This window comes from Suricata suricatta, chromosome 5, assembly GCF_006229205.1.
Source record: "Suricata suricatta isolate VVHF042 chromosome 5, meerkat_22Aug2017_6uvM2_HiC, whole genome shotgun sequence".
Taxonomy (NCBI): domain Eukaryota; kingdom Metazoa; phylum Chordata; class Mammalia; order Carnivora; family Herpestidae; genus Suricata; species Suricata suricatta.
In genome coordinates this window covers 15,224,535-15,242,038 of record NC_043704.1, presented here as the reverse complement: position 1 = coordinate 15,242,038, position 17,504 = coordinate 15,224,535, and positions in this window count along the sequence as shown.

Sequence of the window (17,504 nt, the reverse complement as noted above, 5' to 3'; positions counted from 1 at the left end):
ACACGTAAGGAAATAAGCAGAGTTTATGGGGAAAGATCCCCAGCGCATCAAGAGAAAGCATTTTTTTTTTCTAACTGGATTGGCAAACAGTATAATCAAGGCCTCTCTGGGACTTTGTCACAGACATAAAAGAAAACACGTTTTGTGGAAACTGTTTTGAGGAAACCTGAAATGCTTCAGGGCATACAGGAAAATTACCCAAATCTTACTTCAGAAGAAACAGACAAGAGCACACAGATACCGCACTGTGATAATTCGATTAAGAATTGCAACACACTTGGCCATGATCTCCACAGTGAGGCAGATGCATGCCAAATTCTATAAATTACCCCAACTCAAAGCCAAAACTCTAAGTTTAGGAATGCCAAATGGAGCTCAAAGCTTCCTATATAAGCTTTAAATTAAACCAAAAAAGACAGACTTTATTTCGTTGTTGGGACTATGTTATTCCTATTTTAGCATATGCTTCTTTCGAGGTATCTGCTCCTTTCCCCCACCAGGTAGTCATGAATCATTCTCACACTACCGTACGCTGTGCTTTAAATCCCTTTCGTGCCTGTTTTCTGATTCATTCTCCGCAGATAAGACTGCTCTTGTCCACAGTTCACAGATGAAACTCAGAGAGGTTAAGTGTTGTCTTAAGCAAAGTCCACGGCAGAACTCACCCCCCCAGGTTCGGTGTGGGAAGAAGGAAGGTGAACCTTAACGTCGGACACAGTGTTCCGTCAGTCCATACGGGTTCCCACATCCAAGTCATGGAACCACCCAGAGTCCAGTCACCATTGGCAGTTGTGTGAACCCTTGAGAAGTACCCTCAGGAAGGGGACATTTTCATTGCAGTACTGTATTAACTATGCGATCTTGATGCTTTGATGTCTTCAGGGCTTGCTAACTCTGGAGACTGCCTCTCCCAGTGCAAACCAATTCCTAGAGATGATAAAGGATTCACCTCCAAGCCCCTCTTTCATATACAAACCAACCAACCCAATGATGCCTGTACCCACAACCACCTCCTATATAAAAAGGCTTTTTACATTCTGGGCCACTATTCACCTGTCCTAATTGCCCCAACTATCCGCCTCAGAACCCACTGAGATCACTCAAAATGGCCCATCCCAAGCCTGCTTACTGTGCCTCACTCATTCCTTTCTGCAGGAAACACAGCACAGGCTCTTGCCCATGTTTTCCTCTCTCTCTCCCTCTCTGCCTCCTGACTGGCCCTGGTGCTTCCCCATGTGGCCCCTGGGGCTGGCATGCTCCCCCCCCACCCAGGAAACAGTTCATGACTAACATACTATCCTTCCAATGGCAATCATCTCCTGATCTATTGGCCTCATCACACAAAATCTACATTTTCATATCAGCGCATTTGAAAATTAAACACTGAAGCAAGCTAGAGCCAGGCCGATGGAAGGTGAGAGTGAACAGCAGAACAACCTTCTTTTCAGGGGGGATCCTGTGCCCAGAGGAAAGGAGCGGGTGTCGCTGCACCACGCCAGCGCTCCAGCAAGCTCCCAGTGACCCCAGCATCCGAGCTAACCCTCCCGCACCTCCACAAAGCCATCGCGTTTGCAACCAATGTGGATTCTGAACTGGAAAATTGTCTCCTCAGCTTGACTCATCCTTCCAACCTGAAAAAGCAACGGAAAGCAGAGAAGGATTGGCACAGTAGATAATGAATGTCAAAGTCAAGAAACCATGATGGTCCTCCTCTAACACACCCTCACGCACCCACCCATCATAAGGGGGTTCCGTCAGTCAGGGCTTGCTCAGTGAAGGGACTGGTTGGAAGGCGGCTTACATTTCAGTGCTACCCATTTGCATTGTAATGGGTCCATACAGCACCTACCCTCATTCTGTAAGGCATATATTGTGGACAATTTTAGAACTTGAAATTTTGAGGTTTATTCTGAGGTTGGGGGTGTGAGATCCCAGGACTAGGACTAGCCTTTTGGGGTTTTTTTCCCCTACTTGCGTTTTTTTCAAGGCACTTCTATACAAGACCTCCAGAGAGAAGAAAGAGTTCCCATATACTTGAAATGCAATCTGACTATTATAGATTGGTTTTTTGTTAGCATATACCTCTTTTTATTTCAAAGAGCAGATGAAAATGGAAAACTGCTAGCTATTCTAAGAATCATATAATCATAATTATCAATTTGAATTCCTACTGCGAATACTTGCAACCACAGTGAAGTGATTTATCATCAAATGCATCTCAGGGTTTTAATTGTGTGCACTTGAATGTATTTGCATATTCTCAGCACACTTCATCATTTTCATTCCTTGATAAAGCACTTCAAAAGAAACTATGCTCTGTCAAAACTACACAGTTCAAAAATGTATTGTTCTTGCATATCTCTCACAAGTTGGGTAATTGCTATCACATTCTGAATATGTTTAGGTTTGAAGGCAACTTGGATTTTTAAAAATGGTGTCATGAAGCTATGATTTCAAAAATGCTGGTCTGGGTGTCCAATGTTTAATGTTATTCATATTCACACTCTGTAATAATCTTGTTTAATGATTTCTTGGGTGACAGTTGAAAATGGGGCAGCAGATTCTAAAAGCCCATCTCCTTCCTGCCTCCTCAAGGAGCCCAGAAGCTACACAGGAAAAGAAAGATACTGAGAGGACTCTACACAGATAAACATTAACCAACTGGGTCTTTTTTTGTGGCTTCTCCCCTCATCTTTCTTCCATCACTGACTCACTGCCCTCAAAATTATGTTTTTCCTCTTGGGGGACTAACTAGACTCAGAGAGTCATGAACAGGCTAGTGTATCAACTATGAAAAGAAGTGATAGTAAACCTATTCAATGAATCCAACAAGAAAAATACAAACCCAGAGCTTCCCAACACTACCAAAAAGCAATAATAATTTGCACAAATCCTACTGGTGTTATTTACACAGTCGACTAATCTAATACTTTCTTTTATTTGTATATCTAAAATGTGTATTGATATAAATTCTTAGACAATGGTAAGAACTTCAGCAGAACTGAGGAATGGTTTTTGAAAATTAACCCTAATATAGCCAGATATATTAACTCAATCCTTCTAGGCATCCATGTCAAAAGGATGTAACAGGACACCATATAACATAGCTTCAAAATATTTGAGGCACGAATAGACAGAAGTACCCAAAAAAGGCAATTCCACCATTACAGTGCAATATTTAAACTTATTTTCCCAATAATAGGCAAAATATAATATAAATTGGTAAGAATATAGATCTAAACAATACACAAAACACTATTTAATGCACAATATTGAACACCACATTCTCAGAAGACACATTCTTTTCAAGCATGTGAAAAATATTTAAAAAATGAATCACTTCTAAAGTAACTCAAAAAATTTCAAAGAATTGGTATCATGTGGATCACATTTTTAACTGCAAAGCAGTTATGTAATTTTTACTTATAAAAACAAACCTGAAAATGAAAATCTTCATATGTTTGAAAATTTAAAAACACAAATTTAATAACTCATAGATCAACTCACAAAGGAAATTATAAAATAATTAGAATTTGAATAGCACCAGAAGAGTGTATGTGCCACAAGCCTAGTGAAAGAAAGGAAAGTAGTGTTTGTAGTAGAACATATAGTGAAATGTGATTATCAGAGAAAAGTAAAAAGGTTGAAACTTTATCAAACCATCCAAAGAACATTAAGTGATGAAAAAATAATAAGAACATGAAATAACAGAGAGCAAACACCCAACGGAGGGGAATGGTAATGTAAAAAGTAGGTTATTTGAGAGAAAACTAAAAGTGACAAGTCTCTGACAAATGTGCTCAAGAAAAAAGAAAGACTGAATAATATCAGAATGAAAATGGACCAAAGTTACGATTCTACAAATACTAAAAAGCTCATAACAACTTTATGCCAATAAATGCGAAAAGTTAGATGACATGGGCAGTTCCTTGCAAAATATAATGTTCAAAGTTGCCCAAAAAAGCAATAAAAAACAATGGGTATGCTTATTAACATTAAAAAAAATCAGTCAAAAATATTTCCTTTAAAAAAGTAGAGACAAAAGCAAACAAACAAAAACAGGGACACCTGACTGGCTTAGTCAGTTCAGCATATGATTCTTGATCTTGGGGTCATGAATTTAAGCCCAATGTTGAGCCTAGAGTTTACTTAAAAAACAAAACAAAACAAACATAAGTAGAGACACAGTAATTTCATAAAGCTAGCATAACCTGATAAGGGCACTATGAAAATGGAAAATAGCAGGTCAATCTTATTCATTATATATATATTATATATACATATATGAAATACATAAGCATACATATGTATGTGTATGTGTTATATACATACATATATGTGTGGTGCATATATATTTAAATTTACCAAATATTCAAAGATTTAATGCCAATCTTTCTCAAGCTCTTCCAAAAAATAGAAGAGGAGGAAATACTTGCAAGTGTATTTTATGAGGCCAGCACTATCCCTGATACCAAAGCCAGACGAAACACCACAAGAAAAGAAAATTAGAAAAATCATCTTTTTTAACAATGAAAGATATTGGGGTACCTGGGTGGCTAAGTCAGTTAAGCACTCAACTCTCGATTTTGGCTCATGTCATGATCTCATGGTTTGTGGGATCGAGCCCCCCATCAGGCCCTGCACTGACAGTGTGGAGCCCAGGATTCTCATCCCCTCTCTCACTGCCCCTCCCCCACTTGTGTATTCTCTAAATAAATAAATAAATAAATAAGCAAACATTTTTCAAACCAATAATAATAAATTTTAAAAAAGAATTCTTATAAAACTTTGACAAGCATGATACTATTATCATAGGGAAGGGCAAATTGAGCAATGAAATTGTTAGCAGTCAACACAAAGTTGAAGGGAAGGTGGGTGGGGGCACGGGTTAAGTGGATAATGGGTATCCATGAGGGCATTTGCTGGGATGAGTACTGGGTGTTACAGGAAGTGAGGAATCACTAAGTCCTATACCTGAAACTAATATTACACCCTGTGTTGACTAACTGGAATTTAAATAAAAACTTGGGAGGAAAAAAAAGCAGAGTTAAAACTTGCTATGTCAGAATAGGTATTGCGCACGAGTGGGGAAAATATAGGCTTCTAATGAACATGACTGGAACAGTTGCTATCGGTGTGGAAAAAATGAAATCAAAGCCTACTTTACCTCATGCACAAAACCAATTCCAAATGGACTGAAGACTAAAATACAAAAGACAATGCTATGAAATTTTTAGGCATAACATAAAACAACATATTTGTGACTTTAGCGATCAGTGAAATTTTCTAAACAAGATGCAAAAAAAAAGGTAAATTAGAAAGTAAGATATTGGTAAATTAAATTAAAAGTAAGAACTTTCATCCACCAAAAGACACCAAAGAGAAAATAAAAATATAAACCACAAACTGGTAAAACATTTACCATATGTATTACTGACAAAGGAATACTATCTAGAATATATAAAGAACTTCAATGAACCAGTAAGTTAAAAAGCAAATTAAAACTGACACAGAAAATTGAATAGGTCTTCAGAGGAGAGTAAAGCCAAACGGCCAAATATAAATGATATTCTCAGCCACGTTAGCCACCGAGAAAATAAAAATTCAAATCACAACGAGGTACCACTTTACAACTACCAAAGGGGCAAAAATTAAAAATTCTCAGAAAATCTAAGTTGGCAAGGATCCGGAGTTACTCGCCTATGGGACTGTAGATTAAGGCAAACATCTTCGAAAACTACATTACCTAGCAAGTACTTCTAGAAGACAATTGTATGTTCATAACAGCACTTTTAGAAAGAAAAATGGGAACAACCCAAATGTTTGTCAACTGTAAAAGAGATAAATAAACTGCATGATAGTTATACAATGAAACACCATGTTCTTGTTAAAATTAATGAATTGCAGATACATGTAAAATATGAATGAACCTCAGGAATATGTATTTTTTTAAGTCTATTTATTTTGAGAGAGAGAGAGAGAGAGAGAAAGTATGCACGTGCATGAGTGGGGGATGGGCAGATAGAGAGGGAGAGAGAGAATCCCAAGTAGGCTCCACTCTGTCAGCAGAGTCTGATGTAGAGCTTGATCTCATGAACCCTGAGATTATGACCTGAGCTGAAACCAAGACTCAGACACTTAACCGACTGAGCCACCCAGACATCTTGGGAATACAATATTGAACCAGAAAAGCAAGTTTCACTTTAATTTGATTATATTAAATTCAAAAACATGTAACACTGAACAATATATTATTTAGGAAAATGCCATCTGGGAAAAGTGAAAGAAAAAGGTGAGGAGGGGCAGGGGAGAATAATAAACATAAATTTCAGCAAAATGGTTTCCTCTGAGTAGAGAACTAAAGCCAGAACCCAACCAGAGCTCAAAACTCCAAGTGAACCAGCATCAAAATGGAGTCATTTGAGAGACTGTCCTGGGATCCCCCCCTACCAAGAAAAACCATAGGTCACAGAGTTGGTGTGCAGGGTTGAATGCAGGGGAGAAGCTTAAGAGAAATCAGCCGTGAGGACAAGGTCTTTATATCATCTTCAAGAAAAAAAGGTTTGCTTCTCATTTCACAGGTAGGGACTCTGAAAAAAGTTAACATGACTTCTCTAAAGTCATTTTATCATCAATTTAGACCCAGAAATACAATCCATCAGTCTCAAGTCCTTTTGTTGATGCCATCACTAACCTATACTCCTTCGTTCACAAATGACTTAGAGGCTATCCACAGGCTAAGGAGGAGACAGGCCATATTCACGGACCAGTGTGTTTCAGGCAAGGTTTTATTTCTGAGCTTTCACGATTCCCATCTCTTTTATGCTCTGGAAACAGCAGCTGCACCAGACCGTAGTCAACAGGAAGAGAAAAGAACTCATTTATAAAGCAGATGACAAAAATAGTTTGCCCAGCATTTATACTGTGCTCTTTGGGGCTCAGGGTCAAAGAGTTCAGTCTGACTTTTCGTTTGTAACCTAAACTTAGTTGCTTTCTTTTTCTGCACCAAAATGATTTTCAGTGTCTATTCGTATAACAACGGACGTGAGGTTCTATCAAATGCCAACCATTTGGATCACTACTGAAATGGAAATGGCATGGCTTAAGCAAATCAAAAGCATACAGTCGAGGTCAGTAAAAGACATTTTGCTGGCAAAACCCAAGACACTATTGTAATGAAATATGTCTAAAAATGAGACTAGAAAAACCAACTCTAAAGTATTTCCCTATGTAAATGTCACAACTGCATCAGACATTAAATCCACCTTTTAAGGTAATTTTAGCCCAAAGAGTCAGATTTAGGAATCTTACTCCCTAAAGGAAAGAAGACTTTTTTAAATAAAGAAAAACACATTTAAGCAATCCAGATCCACCCCCAATTTTCTATGTGACATTACACAAGTCTCCTAACCTCTGAGATTCTGTTTCCTCACTGGGCAAATGGGCTCAGAGATGCATGTCGTTTCTGATTCCCAAAGAGAAATACGTAGGAAAGCACCTCACTGAATGTAAAGAACCATTTAAAGTAGGCACCTCATGTGTAGTTACAATTGGGCTTCACGGATTTTTCTCATGATAATTTTAAGAAAATAATAAGAAATTCTGGTAGAAGATAGGACATCTCTGTTTTGATTCACAACTGCTGATCAATTACCCAAAGAAGCTGGACTGATGATTTTTTTTTTTAATCTGAGACAATACAGCCATTTTCTCTTGCTATGTAACAAATTACCCCAAACTTAGTAGTTCAAACAGTACATGATCTCACACTTCTAGAAGTCAGAAACCCAGTGAGCTTGACTGGGTTCTCTACTTAGGGTTTCACAGGTCCAAAGTCAAGGTGTGGGCCAGTCTGGGCTACTAATTGGAGGCTATAAAGATGAGTCTAATTCCAAACACATTTAGATCATGGCTGTAGCTCTGAGGCACTCAGTTCCTTCCTGGCTGTTGGCTAGGAGCTGTTCTCTGCGTCTAGAAGGCACCCTCATTCATTCACATGTGGCCCCTTCATCTTCAATGATCTCCCTCACGCTTTGAAACCCAGACTTCCTCATCTACTACAGTTGACAAAGCCTTCGGCTTCTAAGGCTTTTAAGGAATCCTTTGATTTGTCAGGCCCACCCAAGTATTCACAAAGCTAACTCTGCCATATAACATTACACAGTCATGGGAGTGAGTTTCATCATATTCTCAGCCTCTGTGGATCAGGGAAGGACGTTTTTGTGGAGGACATTGTAGAAATTCTGCCTACCACAGAGGAAGTGAGGGGCTAAAAGTGAAGAGCATAGGTTTTCATGAAGACTGACTTAGTTTCAAATTCCAGCTCTGTAATTTGACTAGATCTCTGTTTAAATTCAGAGAAGTTGCTAAACCTCTCTAAACTTTACTCTCTTAAGATTACAATCTACTTAGGAGCAGGGAGTACTAACAACAACTTCGCACATGCTTTGCACAGTGTCTGGAACATGCTAGTATATTTGAGAGAACAAACGAATGAATGAATAGGAGGAGTTAACACAAAGTTATCTCCAAAACATACTGCAAAGTTCTATTTGGCTCCGTTTTGCTAATGTTTTTTGCATCGACTATCAATGAATTTGAATCAACCCAAATTGACTTGGATCAATGAATGAAGACACACAATGAATCTATGAATATACATTAAAGAAATAAGTGGAACAAAGGTGGGTCAAACATTGAATGACAGACCCAAATCAAGAAGTCATGGAGGGGTGCCTGGGTGGCTCTTTAGGTTAAGCATCTGACTCTTGGTTTTGGCTCAGGTCATGATCTCACAGTTCTTGAGTTCGAGCCCCATGTTCGGCTCCTCACCTCCTTGGGATTCTCTGTCTCCTTCTCTCTCTGCCCCTCCCCTGCTCTCTCTCTATCTCTCTCTGAAAATGAATAAATAAACTTTAAAAAAATAAGGGTCATGGCAAACTGAAAAAGAAAACTTACCGAATCAAGTAAGATGAAAATTAATGAGTTTCCTTAATGACCTCAGCAGCCAGAAAGCTTGGAGCTAGGTTTCTAAGTTAATCACAATCTTTTTTCTTAAGTCTAGGCTAACTGGTATCGTTGTCCTTCTCTATTATTCATGTCTTGTCCTTTGACTTTCATGCTTCATAGTTTTATTGTGACTGTCTTTTACTGTAAATCATCTAAAAATTTAAGGAGCAGGTAGAATGTAACAATGTATAACAAGATAGAGAAAAATTTATTTGCCAAAATCCAGGGGACCTAAAGATAAGCAGATTTTCTTTGGGCATAAAGAACAGGAAGGGACTGTTCTCTCTGGGACCCACTGGAGTGAGATATAGGACTGCTTTCTCAGAGACTCCCCTGGTGAAACGGTGGCATATGGACAGCGTGAGCTTGGGCAGGGCTAGACTGTATGTATGAACTCCCAGGCAAGATGGTAAAGGTCTTTATTTGCCTTCTCTCATATGATCACTTCTCCATGCCTCCCTTATGCCATGAAAACTTCAGTTAAGGTCCTAATATGTAAAAATGCTATTGTGTATTTGGATTTTTTGTGTGTGCAGATAATAAAAACCAGATGGGAAAAGAAGATTATAGACACTAAGTTGAATAGGCAGAGTTGGGAGTAAGGGAAAAGACATTTTGAACTATTATAATACCAATAATTTTTTATCAGAATTGCTGAGACACAAGAAGACCCCAAGTGAGGCCCTGATTAAATAAATTAACTAATAATTATTAGATAAGCTTTAATCCCTTCAAATGCCTTTAATCTTTTCCAATCCTTTTAAAAATACTGTAAGAAGGTATAAACATCTTTTTGTGACCTTTATAAGAAAACAAATTAAAATATTTTGTAGATTTTATGCCTGGAACATATATGTATATAGAAGTAGATAGATAAATAAATTTTCATGTATATTTGAGTCTTAGAATGCCAAGAAGACAGCATGGACCATTTTAAAGTGACAAAGAAGTACATTAGCCTGGAAAAGAATGCCTTGTCAAGTGGAGAAAGTTCAGCCTCACTCTTTCTACTTTTACATTTGGGTTAAACCAACAGATCTGGGGGAGGAGGAGAAAGAAGGAGCAAAGGGCACCTGAGATGTGCGATACAGTATTGTTCTGGTTGAGGAAAGAAGTCATGGCAGACACTACTAATTCTCCCCGTTCTGGGCACACAGAAACAGATGACTGAGTCCTCATCAATGGGAAAGGGAGTAGAGCTAGTGGTCACACCCACCCAAAGCCATTAAGAACTCATATGGCTTCTCCACATGTTGTCCGCTATTTTTTTCGGCATAACTGGAGCAACGAGATAAAGGAGAGGTAAGGCTGAGAAAGTTTCATCTCTGAACCACAGCCTCCCCAAGGAGAGGTGCCCGACCCGAATAAGACTGAGACAGGGTCATAAATAAACCTTCCTGAGCCTTTCAGAGTCATAAATAAGTCACTGAGATTTCAGGGTGTATTTGTATCACAGCATAGCCTAGTAAAAATATTATTTCAAGTCATAAATGCAAGTATTCCTTGATCTTGAGTCAACTAGGATTCAACTGTTCTATGACAAATTAGACATATAGAGGAGTTAGCAAATGCTTAACTCTTTATTTTAGATAGTTATCATTTATAATCCATTTATAATAGATAAGAAAATTACCAACAAATCAAGAGCATTTACAAAATACACGGAGAGTTTTTTTCTATTTTTAACTAAAATTGACTCTTGAACAACATGGGTTGTATGTGGATTTTTTTATAGATACAGTATGGTACTATCTATGTATTTTGTTTATGATTCTTTTAATAACATTTTCTTTTCTGTGGCTTACTTTATTATAAGAACACAGTACTTTGTACATATAAAACACAAAATATGAGTTAGTTGACTATGTTACGGGGAAGGCTTCTGGTCAACAGTAGGCTACTAGTAGTTACTTTTTTGAGGAGTCAAAAGTTATACCACTCAGTAATCAAAAAAATGAAATCTTTCCATTTGCAACTATGTGGATGGAACTGGAGGGTATTATGCTAAGTGAAATAAGTCAGAGAAAGACAGATATCATATGCTTTCACTCATATGTGGAATTTGAGAAACTTAACAGAAGACCATGGGGAAAGGGAAGGAAAAATAAGTTATAAACAGGGAGGGAGGCAAACCATAAGAGACTCAAATACAGAGAACAAACTGAGGGTTGATGGAGGCTGGGGGGTGGGGGGGAATGGGTGATGGGCATTGAGAAGGACACTTGTTGGGATGAGCACTGGGTATTGTATGTAAGCGATGAATCACGGGTATTTACTCCCGATGCCAAAACTACACTATATACACTGTATGTTAGCTACCTGACAATAAATTACTAAAAACAAATTGTGTGGAGTTTCAATGGCATGAAGGTTGCCACCCCTAATCTCCAGGTTGTTCGAGGGAAATCTGTACTTCTGCGCACCTTCCAGAGAGTAGTCACCTAAAGCTTAATGAAAAATTCTAATTCTCAAGCAACACTGAAAATTTATTCTTAACAGGTGATCAGAAACTTATTACAGCCCAGATGATCAATGCTAATTTGGGTTTCACAAAAGTGTGTTTTTAAAGCCTCCATCTTAACATCATGGGTGGTGACACTGAATACTATCCCTTCCTGGAACATCAGAATGATCCTTGATGCCTTCCTTTCAAGTATGACATGAGCTTGGCATACTTTTTCGCCAGTGAGTTGAAAATGAATGTACAGTTTTTCCTAAGCCTTGAAAGTTCAATCCATCTTATGTGAGATAAATCTTAGTGAACATTCAAAGAAAGCTGAATTTAGTGAGAGGCCCATGTGTGGTATTTTATTTCTGTCAAGTAGAAGATACTAGTCAGCAGTGGGGTCATAAAAGCAACCGCCTGGCCAAGATTTGTGCCACTCTCCAAGTTCAACAGCCCTCATGAGTAACTGCTGGTTACCACATCACTGTTTGTCTATATACATTTTTCAGACATGCTTAATACCCTGAGCAAGGTTTGATACCCACCCAGTTTTGTTAAAGCCTTCATCACTACCCCAGGCCCATCAAGCAGACTATTGAAATACTGAAGTATTTGTGTGAAAGTCATTCATACTGCTGTCTAACTAACTAAAATATCTTTTAGCAACACAAAAAACATTAACTTTATGTCTTTACTTTCCAAACACCTTTAATAGAGTAAATAAATTAATTCAAGAAACGGCAAACACCATTTTCCCTAATATATTTCATGTTAGTATAACAATGTTTTTCACATACTATCCCAAGCAATACTTCAGCCAGTATATAATTTTCAAAAATTCAGGAACCATGTTTACGCATCAAAACTCCTATTGAAGTTTTATAAATGTTTAGCTAGATTATTTTCTCTGCTAACAATACTCATTTCCTACATATACCACCAGCAACACACTGATGTCTGCCTTTACATAACAAATACACTCAATATTCATTGAGTAGGATACAAGCTAAAAAGAGAAACAAATAGATAAGCAAGTTTCTTAATTCAGGTGCTTCACTTGATTTTCTTTGTGCTTACTGTTGAAATTTCTGTCATATTCTTTCAGGTGTGATTAGCACTATGACTCAAGTAAAAATGCTAATCATGCATAGATATCCTAAAGTTGGAGCATTAGGAAAAACCTCCCTGATTTCTTACATCTTAGAAGAGCAGGAACTCATCACCCCCTTTTATTCTCCTCTCCCCCAGATATGCCCCTATTATAAATTGCTGGGCTTTGAGTTTTTTCCACACTAAAAGCAATGCATTTGAACCCCCCTCGTGTCCTATCCTGGAAAGAACACATAATTATGGACTCAAAAAAAATTGTTTGAGAAAGAATTTGAATCCCCTGTTCTTAGCGGACTCTTTTTAAGTCATGGAGTGTTCTCAACTGGAATATAACAAATCTGCAGAAAAATATACCCAGAAAAATAGGTTAACAGTTTAATGACTTATCACAGAGAGAGCCTTTGACCGCCCCCTCCCCATCCAAAAAAAGGGAAAATTGCAAACACCGCAAGAACCCCGGTCTCTGCCTCAGGCCCTTTCCCAAATACTAGCCCCCCCCCCCCCCCACGGGAACCACCCTCCTGATTTCTAACCCTATAATCTAGCTTTTCCTCTCTAGGATCTTAAGTAAGTAGGCTCATGCTGTATCCTATTATGCCTGGTTCTGACACCCAACATTATGATTATGAGGTTTATCCAGGGTGTCATATGGGGCTGTGGTACGGTCCTTGTTGCTACTGTGTGGTATTATATTATCAAAATGTACTGTAATTTACCTTTCCATTCTATTGTTGATAGACATTTGGGTTCTTTCTAGTAGTACCCATAAGCCCACACTTGTCAGTTATGTGTGTTGCAAATATCTTTTCCCATGCTGTGGCTTGCCTTGACAGCAAATAATTTTAACTAATGTTTCTTGGCAAATTGCAATGTATTGTGCCTGACTCTGTAAGAGGGTACATACAGAGTGCTACAGAGTGATGGGACTATCATATTTTCTAGCTCTTGGGACAAAGAGCGATTGTACCTAGTGGGAGAGATGCTCACCCAAAATGTATGTGCATCTGTATGTCTGCGTGTCTGTGTCCATGTCCATGTGTATAAGTGGGGTGTGTAGGAAAACGCCATGATTCCAACATTAGAATGAAGTTTCAGATACTTATTGGGTGAATTATCAGTGGCCCTGGAGCACCTGGGTGGCTGTGTTGGTTAGGTGTCTGACTCCACCTCAGGTCATGATCTTGCAGTTCATGAGTTTGAGCCCCACGTCGGGCTTTCTGCTGTCAGCATGAGCCTGTTTCAGATCTTCTGTCTCCCTTTCTCTCTGTCCCTCCTCCTCTTGTGTTTGCTTTCCCTCTTTCTCTCTCTCAAAAATAAACATTTTTTAAAATGGCTTTAGACACAAACAAGGTATGAAAGCAGATTATTTACAAATGTAAACAAGCAACATTTTTGTATTTTTACAAGAACTCTGATATCTCTTTTGCCTTTCTCTTCATTTATGGGCCATACTTAAGGTTTAGGTTGTAACCAAATACCGGATATGATGTGATCTCAAAGCTGGTCTGCCACAATACCTCAGAATGTGCCCTGAGGTTCTGCAGTGGGGAAGGTGTCTCCAGCCCTACCCTAAAGAGGAAGAGCTTCCTCTGTGAAGGGAATTCAGACTTCCCTCTTATTTGCCTTAGCAGGAAAAGCAGAGGCAGCCAGAGAAGGAAGGGCAGAGATTCCCAGCACTCAGCTGCATGAAGCCAGTGGTCACAACCTCAGGCCGATGTTTCTTTTTTTTTAATGTTTATTTATTTTTGAGAGAGAGAGAGAGAGAGAGAGAAATGGGGGAGGGTCAGTGAGAGGGAGACCCAGAATCTGAAGCAGGCTCCAGGCTCTGAACTAGCTGTCAGCACAGAGCCCAACACGGGGCTTGAACCCACAAACCGTGAGATCATGACCTGAGCTGAAGTCAGCCACTTAACCAACTGAGCCACCCAGGCGCCCCCAATGTTCCTTGAAGGTGGCAGCCAGCTTTGAGCAGAGCTACTGCAGAGAAATAAACATTTCCTCAAATCATTTGATGAAGACTGAGTGGTGGGCGAGAACTGCCTCGAAAGACTGAGAAATGAAATCCCTGAAGCAAGGAAAAGAGGTCTCAAGGCAAGAACCAGGCAGCACAAAGAAGACAGTCCAAACTGGAAGAGAATTTTCCCTGAGAATAATGGGCATAATCATTTATTAAAAATGATCATTGCCCTTATAAGGACCTGCCATTGCTTTCTGTGAGAAAACTAGGATTCGTTGCTTAGCAGGGATAATCATCTTAGGATATCAAGCCGATGTGCCTTCACCCTTGGGGATTGCTGCTTCCACATCAAGGTAGGTGGGGGGGTTGTCTGGGATGCAGACATAGGGAAGGCATTTTGAGTGCAGGATGTTTGTTAAGCAGACTCCTGGGAGCAGCCCAGAGGGAGGGAGCAGCAAGGAGCAGAGCCGGGCAGAAGGAGAAGCAGAGCCCTGATGCCATCACAATGTAGCCTGGCATGACTCATGGGTTTTCCACAGCTGAACCAGCCCTCTTAGGGCTGTCCCAAGGCCAACATGGCCCTGTTATACAGATCAGTGATTGGCTGTGAGCATGATCTTGGGCACGGCTCCAAATCTGAGCTGGTCTTAAAGAAATGACGGCTGAAGTCTGTGTGAGTACCATACTCTCGGTGATGAGTCCAAGTCAAGCACTGAAGGCATCTGGGTTGCACAGCCTGGTGTCAACTAGACACCCTACCACTGATTCCCATTGCAGAGGCTGCTGTTCCCTGTCTTTACTGCTCTGACCTCCAGTGTGGGCAATTCTCTCCTGGGCAGAAACCACATCCTTATGCCCACTGGCTTTTTGCTAATCCACAGTGGGCAACGTTGCCCACAAGCAAGATAGGTTGGATATACCAGGGAATATAATGTAGTTCGGATGTTTGACACTTCTCCAAGTTTCCTCGTGAGATTAAGCTCCTGTCATCATCGCAATAATTATCTTAATAATTCACCTATTTATTGGTCTTTTCCTTTTTCCTTGCTCGCTTCCCCACTCCTCCACCAGCATTCCTTACCCCCTCCCAAATAAACTACTTGCACTCAAATCTTTGTCTCAGTACTCATGGGAAATTCCAAACGAGAGAGCTTCCGAAGCCAAAAATGTGCCTGGTAGACCCAGATGATGGAGTTTCTTCTATGAAGTCTGGTCTTTGGAGATCAGTGCTGTGTAGAAAGGTATACTATAGGGAAATCCTTTCCAAGAAGGAAAAGAAAGTGGGAAACCTACTCTGTTTGGTGCAATGAAGTATGAGAAAAAAGGATGGAGGAAGAAACTGAAGCTAAAGGGTTGAAGTCTGTAGTGTGGGGACACATCCAGGCAGGTTCTGTTGGAGAAATGTAATTAACAACATCTCTTGCAACCCAGAAAACCTCTTCACAAAGATAGAAAACAATTCTATCATTGAGTAATCATTAAACCAGAATGTGCTGTGTACCATAGACCATCTGCAAAGAGACTGCAAAGAGGAAGAAAAATCTTACTGTTTTATACAGCCAAGAAGATACAACAATTTACATGCATGCTCTCAAGATAAACAATAACCACTCCCCTATAACAGGACCTGACAGCACCATTTGTCACACATAGATCATCCCAGATTCACCTGGTAACTGAGGTTGCCATCTGTGTTTGCTAATTGGCTTTATCCAAAGGAAAAAACAAACCTCTCACATCTTTATGACAGAAGGTAGCTTTGGAGTGAGGCACCTGCCAAAGTTAGGTCCCTATCCTCTCACAGAAATTGGGAGATGGGGCACTTGAGAAAGACATTTCTGGGTCATAAAGCTGACAAGAGGCTTAGCTAGCTTTTAAAAAGATTTACATACATTTCAAAGAGAGAAGAATTTACAATTATAAGTTTTCTAAAGGAAATGCTTGAAGAAAGGGGAGAGCTCTTCCTTTATTTTCAACAGAAAGAATTAAGCATCTTGTTTGTGTTTGTACTTGCCTTTAGAGTACGAGGGGACCCAAAACTTGGGGGCCCTTCCTGACACAGGTTTATCCAGGTGATGCTCTGGTGAACAAGGAGGAGAATTTCAGGAGACAAGACCAGAGGACACTGGGGATTAGACTGAGCTCCCCCTTGTCACCTGTTGTAGGGCATGGCTTTCACTGTAATCGAGATAAGAAGTCATTAGAGGTTTTGATCGGAGCAGTCATGTGGTCTGACTTACATTTTAGGGTCATTTATTGTAAAACTGACAACTACCTATTTAGCAGGACTTTGTTCTCTGTAGGTGCTAACAGAGATACACAAGAAACAAAGCTTTATCTTGAGGTTGTTTACTCTGCCCCCTGCCGATGGGAAGATAGTGGGGAACAAGTCATTAATAACATGAGGCCACACAGGTCCATCTGCCCACATGGCAGGAGTCAGTGTACAGATGAGGCTAGAAGAAAAGGATACAGAGGTAAGGAAAGGCACTGAGGAGTGAGCCGTCACTGAATGCATCAAGGAGCAGATGGGACCTGAGCTGTGCATCGAAGGATGGTGATCACTGAGTGATGGAGAAGCAAACAGGACGAATCCAGGGCCAAGGACCACTCAGACTACAGCCTGTTTGGAGTAGGCTGAGAAAAGTTAACAAATTAAGATCACAGAGACCTGTGCTGTGGAGGCCAAGCGTTACTGATAAGAAAGTACAAGAGCACCTGGGTGGCAGAGAGTCAGAAGAGTGTGCAACTCTTGACCGCAGGGTCCTGAGTTCAAGTTCCATTTTGGAGGTGGAGATTCCTAAAAAAATAATAATAATAATAATAACAATAATAATAATAAGTAAACAGAAAAAAGAAAAATATATAAGAACAGACCCTCAAGAAAGGAACCAGTAGAAATGTCCCCATCTTCCACTCTGATATCTTTACCTCTCTAGTAGAAGAGAACAGCTACCCATTTGCATAATCTCCTCCTTGCTT